The 6,598-nt window shown below is 45.0% G+C and overlaps 1 long non-coding RNA gene across 1 annotated transcript; it reads right to left on the reverse strand.

Moving 5' to 3' along the window:
• Positions 1-238: 238 nt before the first annotated feature.
• LOC104874917 lies at positions 239-4,212 on the reverse strand. The gene is made up of 3 exons (XR_783905.1): positions 4,137-4,212; positions 659-723; positions 239-529 (listed from the first exon to the last, which is right to left on the reverse strand). It is a non-coding gene; the product is annotated as an uncharacterized LOC104874917 (long non-coding RNA).
• Between the last annotated feature and the right edge of the window lie 2,386 nt (positions 4,213-6,598).

The raw sequence follows: 6,598 nt of genomic DNA on the forward strand, positions 1-6,598 counted from the left end.
CGGAAGTCCAGAAGCGACGAGGAAACAGCGAAAGGCGAGAGGCGCGGCGGCGAGGGCAGGTGGCGAACAGAGCTAGCTGTCTGCTGATCCACAGCGTGGCCCTGCGCGGGGATTTATCAAGAGACAGCAGTTTAATCCAAAGCCGGGGATAAAACTTTGATTACTGAGTCCTTTTAAACATTCTCTCCACTGCTCAGTAGAGTTTTTGTTTTATTTATTTATTTTTGAGAAGCAGGCAAGGGTGACGCTTCCATGTGGCTCTGGGGAAGCTCAGGTGACTTCAAAGCTGAGGGCATTCCCCGTGCACACCGAGCGTGGCTGCAGGGGCCAAGACCTAGTAGAGCACCCACCACTCCACCTCATTTTATGGCCTCGCCTAGGGAGGAAAGGAAACTGGGAGCTGGGAAGAGGTTCCTAGCCGGCGGGTTGGGTCTCACCTCACGGTGCTGCTCTTTTCTTTCCTTTCCTCTCTGCCAAGGTGCTGCGTGAGGTCACCGCCTGCCTGCTAAGGGCCCTCATGAGTTGTCTCCTGCTTGATGGGAGAGAAAGATGAGGAAATTGATACTCTTAAGAGGGGAAGTGATTTGGTAGCTGGAATTTCTCCTCTTCCCCATGCCATTTGGGGACTGGAGCTAAACTCCAACGACCTGCCACTCACCTGTCATCTGAGCCACCAACACAAATCATCCTCAAAAACTTTGCAGTCTCCTTCAATTTATGCGTCTAGGATAAAAGGAAGACATTTCTTCTGAGATATTACCAATGCTTTTGCTCAAAACCCTTCATTTGCTCCTGAATTCTACCTGGACTGGCCTCTACCCCGCTATCTGCCTTCCTCCTATATTTCAGCCTTATTTCCTTAATGCTGTCTCCAAGGATCTAGCATTTTTTTTTTTTTGTAATTTTTTGTAATAGGGTCTCACTTTGTAGTTCAGGGTGGCCTTGATCTCACTGTGGAGGCCAGGCTGGTCTGGAATTCAAAACAATCCTCCTATCTCAGCCTGAGTTCTGGGATTACAGGCATGCACCACCACACCCAGCTCGCAGCTTGTTTTCTGCCTGTATTTTCCTCTTCCTGGAACTCCTGTTTTCCCCCTACACACATACAAAGCTCCATGCAGCCTGGGGACCTCTGCCAGTGAGATGTTTTTTCCAGTTCCTCCCCCTCTTGTTTGTACCACCTCTTGTTTGGATCCTTGCTTGCCTTTCTTTGTTTGCCCTCCTTCCACTTTATTATAGTTATTAGTGACACCTTTTGTTTCTGCTAAGAACTGTGCAAAGACAGGGGTTGTGTCTTTCCACAATGTACTCCTGCTGCTTCTTGGAAAGAGCGTTATAGAGATGACTGATAACTGAAAGAAAAAAGTGAATGAAGTATGAATGAATGAACAGAAAGATGAACACCTTGCCAATCCTGCTTCTGTTGTATATCATTCAGAATGGGGGCAGATGTGCTTCCCCCAGAGACTTCTTGACTCTGGAATTCCTTTCTTGCCTATGATTACTCATTTTACTACTATCCCTTCTTCCTTGTTTTCTTTTTCTTTTTTTTAACTTAGTGTTCCACTGGATGAATCATCACAGTGTCTCTCTTCATGCCAGACTGCTGTAGGGAAATAGATATGTTTTAAAATACACTAACTGAAGCTGGGAGTGATGGTGCCTGCCTGTAGTCCCGGTACTCAGGAGACGGAGGCAGGTGGATCACCAAGAGGCCAACCTAAGCTACATAGTGAGTTCAAGGCCAGTCCAAACTAAAGAGCAAGACCCCATCTCAAAACAAAACAAAACAAAACAAAAAAAACCCAAAAATAAATTTCAAAATGACACTAATTGAGCATTCTCCAGTTTGGGTGATTTCTCAATCCTTCACCTAGTTCCCTAGTCTTTCTCTCCCTCCTTAGCTCTGTACTTTGAAGCCCCAGAGGCCACCACAACCTCCTCCAGGAAGGACTGAGGGTCCCCCAGTACCTATAACCAGCCAGTGTGTCCATCAAATGGAGTCTGCACACATAGTGGCCTCTGTTAAGGTTTCAGAAGGGGAGAAAAAATGCTGCACAGCAGTGATGGATGGCTCTAGTCTATAGCCTATTGATCAGAAGATTTTTTTTTCCAGTATGTGTATTTAAATGAACAAAGAAAAAGAAAACTATAAGTTACTATGATTATCCATTTCTCAATGTGCAAGTTTGCTGGGAGGGTCATTTCAACTCTATCCTTTAATTAAAGCAGTGGTATGATTCCCTTTGGCCCAAGGAAGTTGTTACCAAAACCACTAATTTTTTCCACCAGGACCAATATAGCTGGAAACGCCAGCATACATCTTCTGTAAACAGATCCCAGGAGCAGCCTTCATTGTCTCCAGCTGGTGGATAGTTCAGCTTTATTACTTGGTTTCGGGTTATCATGGGGACAAAAGCAGGGTGGCTGACATTTATTGAGTCCACATTTCTAGTTGCCACACATCTTTGGTCTCATCTAATTCCTCACAACAACCCCATAAACAAGGTTGCCACTTCAGAAAGAGGAATGGAGGGCCAAAGAGGTTAGAGGTCACACAGCGAGTCTTCTAGATTCTAAAAGCCAGCAGCTTCACTGGGGTGTGGCCCATGTGCATCTTGTCGTTCATTCAGTAAATATTTGTTGAACACCTTGGAAGTGCCGGGGCCAGCCAAATTAAGCTCAAACGTTGTAGCCTGACATATCAGACTCTTCATAGTGGATCTCCTGATCCCAGCACTCTTTTCCAACACCATTTCCTGAATTTGTTCTCCCTCTCTCCCTCTCTCCCTTTTCCAGTACTGTGGGTTGAACTTGGGACTTTGCGCTTATGAGGCAGGTGGCGGAATTCCTGGCCCTGCTGAATTTGTTCTGCTTGCAGCGCCTGTTCAGTCCCCCAAGCTGAGTGATGCTCTGCAGGAGATGCCTTTCTTTTTTTGGTACCGGGGATCGAACTCGGGTCCTTGTGCTTGCAAGGCAGGCGTTGGAACCACTGAGCTAAATCCCCAGCCCCAGGAGATGCCTTTTGTGTCCCATGCTTCCTGTCCTTCACTCATGTGGACTTCTGCTGCAGCTTCAGTGGACAGTTCCCATGGGCAATAGGTCTCACCTCCAGCTCCTGTACCTCACTATTTGCCATTTTTCTGCCACGGAGCCTTTTATCAAAGTCACCAAGCTCTCAAGAGCAGTTCAGATGAAAACTTCCAAGGGGGACGTTAACCCTCTCGCAAAGGGATCCCACAGCAAGCAGATGCAGGCACATACTTGCTATCCCAGCTACTTAGGAGGCTGGGGCAGAGAGGTTGCAAGTTCAAGGCAAGCCTGGGCTAACAGTAAGACCTTGTCTCAAAACAAAAAAAAAAAAACAAAGCCCGGTGTGGTGGCTTAAGGCAGAAGAATCACCATGAGTTGAAGGCCAGCCTGGGCTACCTAGTGAGATCCTGTCTCAAAAAAAAGAAAGGAAGGAAGGAAGGAAGGAGAGAAAGAAAGAAAGAAAGAATATAGTTAAGTGGTAGAGGGTTTGCCTAGAATGTGTGAGGCCCTGAGTTCTATCCCCAGCACCACACACACAGACGTGCCCCAGGCTCCTAACTTTGGAGGCCCTTTCTTTTCTTTTTCTTTTTCTTTCTTTCTTTTTTTTTTTTTGTACTGAGGATCAGACTGGGGACCTTGCACTTTTTCAAGGGAGGCATGAGATGCCCCTGAGCTAAATCCCCAGCCCCTGGAGTTCCTTTCTGATGCTCAGGGATCAACAGGAATGAGTCCCAGTCCCTGTGGCAGGAAGTGAGAAATGGGTAAATGAGAACCAGTCAACAAGGCCTCTCTCTATGGGCTTTCTTTTGTCTGTCTCCCTTATTCCCTTCCTCATACCAGGTCCTTGTCTCAGCCTCTGCTTCTTCCCCCTCACAATCCAAAGACACCCTCCCAAATCCCCAGGCCCTCTCTAATTAGCCACAATGAGGCTTCCCTGTTTCCCACTCCTTCCTTGCTCTCTCACACTTGTTTCACTGTGCTGCTTCCCCCTCCTTCCTGGGGAGACTTTTACATCAGTCAGAGCCCAGCTCACTTGTGACTTTCTCTTTGAAACTTTCCTTTCCCCGGGTCCAGTTAGGCATGATTGCCTACAGCAGCCATACCTTAATCTCAGCGAGGGAGGGAACCTCCCCTCCATATGGAATTGGGCAAACTATGGGTTGTTATTAGGCAACTATGGGTTAACTAGGCAACTATGTTCCTGGTAGAACGTACCTGAGTAGCCATGACAACTTTTGTAATCTGTCACCAAAAGAGTGTAACAGACTCAGAAAGTTCAGCCAGAACTCTGTTCTCCCCCTACATACACACCTGGGTTGGGGATTTAGCTCAGTAATTCCACTGCCTGCCTCGCAAGCACAAGGTCCCAAGTTCGGTCTCCTGTACCAGGTAAAAAAAAAAAAAAAAAAAAAATTCCACACCTACTGCTTTGCTTTGTGTAAATCCTCCTTGAAATACACTCCAGTGAAAGTTAGACTTGTAGATGTAAAAAGAAGTAATAAAGAAGAGCAAACTTCTATTTGGGGCTCCCAAGACAGAGGAAAGTCATTTGCCAAGCTATCAGCATTAAAAGCCACTTTTTGCTCCTATCTTCCTGTTAAGAGTAGTCTGTTTGCGGTCCTCAGTTTCCTGCTTCACCAGCACTGGTCACTCTGTAATAAACTCCATAGCTGTTAAGCCTCCCTGGACTATAAGGATCAGATACTCCTGGCCAGCTGACACTGTTTATTCCTTTGACTGCCCCATTACCTAAGGAGGTGTAGAGCAGAGTCAGTGCCTAGTACTTTCTGCTGAGGGAATGAATGAATAATGAACAAGTTAGTGAAAGTGTATTACTCATCTAGACTCTTTGGACGTCAAAAACATCTCAAAACAGAAACATTCTTATCCCGTGAGTAGAGTGGGAAGACACCTTCGAAGGCCAAGCTGCTAGGAACTCTTATCTTTAAAAGAAATCCTTTGCATTAAGAAGGGGGCATCGCCAGGAATTTAGCTCAGCGGTTTGGTGGCCTGCCTTGCACAAGGACCTGAGTTCAAATCCGGGCACCAAAAAACAAAAAAAAAAGAATGGGGCATCTAACCAGGGATTTAGCAGCGTGCCTGCCTCAAAAGCATCAAAAAATGAAGTTTGGCTCTCAGTCATTCACACTTCCTTTCTCCTTGCTTTCCTCCTTGTTATCTGAGTTCAGAAGGAAAGGGCTGGGTGGGGGAAGAGAATGGAAGCAGAGAGCAGTCAGGAGATGGAGGCTACCTCTGGGGAGTGGGGCTGGGATCTGAGTGCTCAGGGTGTAAACACAGAAGTCAAACTCCTCCCTCTGAGTACCTTGTTCACAGGCTTTACTTTCCTAAGGCAAGGGTTCTCCTGGCCACAGATGAGAATTAGCTGGGCGAGCTAGTCAGACTAGTTTTGCGCCTCCTCCAGTATCAGTTCTCTCAGAATCTTGGGCCTGGGGCCCCACATCCAGATTTTACTTATTTCTAGCTTTATTGAGACATAATACAATAAAATTCATTTGAATGTATAATTTGATACATTTTGGTAATTGCAAACAGTTATGTAATCTCTACAGTAATCAAGATACAGAACAATCCTGGTACTGTGGCCTTCCTCCTTACTCTCTTGTAGTTAATCCTTTACTTCAACTCCCAGCCCCAGGCAACCACAGTTTTCTAGAATTTCTGTTGATATAATTTTGTTTTTTCCAGGATTTTATATATTTATTTATTTTTACGAAGTCTCACTGTGTAGTCCAAGCTGGCCTTGAACTTGCTGTGGCATCCAGGCTGGACTCAAACTTGATATCCCCTGACTCAGTCTCCCAAGTGCTGTGATTATAGGTGTATGGCACCCGTGCCGTGTGTGTCTTTTTTAGAATTATTACGAAGGAATGTAGTTAGCTCAATTGATCACTTAATACAATGTGTTTGGTTTTCATCTACATTGCTATATGTATTCATTTATTTATTTGGTTTTGGGGTTACTGAGACTTGAACCCAGAGCCTCACAAGTTTTACGCAAGCACTGGACCACTGAGCCACATCCTCCACCCTGATAATTGTATTTATAATACTTTTTCCAGTTTCCCTCTCCCCAGGGTCAGGAATAGGTATTTAAATATACTTTATTTCAACCTTTATTATAATGTGCTGGAAGTATTATCATCCTCTTGCAGATAAATTAATTGCTGTTGATGAGATTAAGAGAGTCATCAGAGCTTATATAATTCTTTTCTTTTTATTGCTGTAGTGCACTCCATCATATGAATATATTTACTTGTTTACCTGTTTTCTGGTATCATGAACATTTGGGTTATCTTTGGTTTTCTTTTGAACATATTTTCAGGCCAGGGATTAAGTTCAGTGGTACTGGGGCCTGTCTTGCAAGCGCAAAGTGCCAACTTCGATCCCTGGTACCAAAAACAAAACAAAACAAAACAAAAATGTATTTTCAATTCTATCTCTTCTCTTCTCCCAAAAAGAGGAGCAGAACTGCTGGATTCAACAGCAATTGTATGCCTAACTTTATAAGATACTTTCATACCATGTTTTTTGAGGCAGGGTCCCA

The sequence above is a fragment of the Fukomys damarensis genome, unplaced genomic scaffold (assembly GCF_012274545.1).
Source record: "Fukomys damarensis isolate Sample0158 unplaced genomic scaffold, DMR_v1.0_HiC HiC_scaffold_13, whole genome shotgun sequence".
Classification (NCBI taxonomy): Eukaryota; Metazoa; Chordata; class Mammalia; order Rodentia; family Bathyergidae; genus Fukomys; species Fukomys damarensis.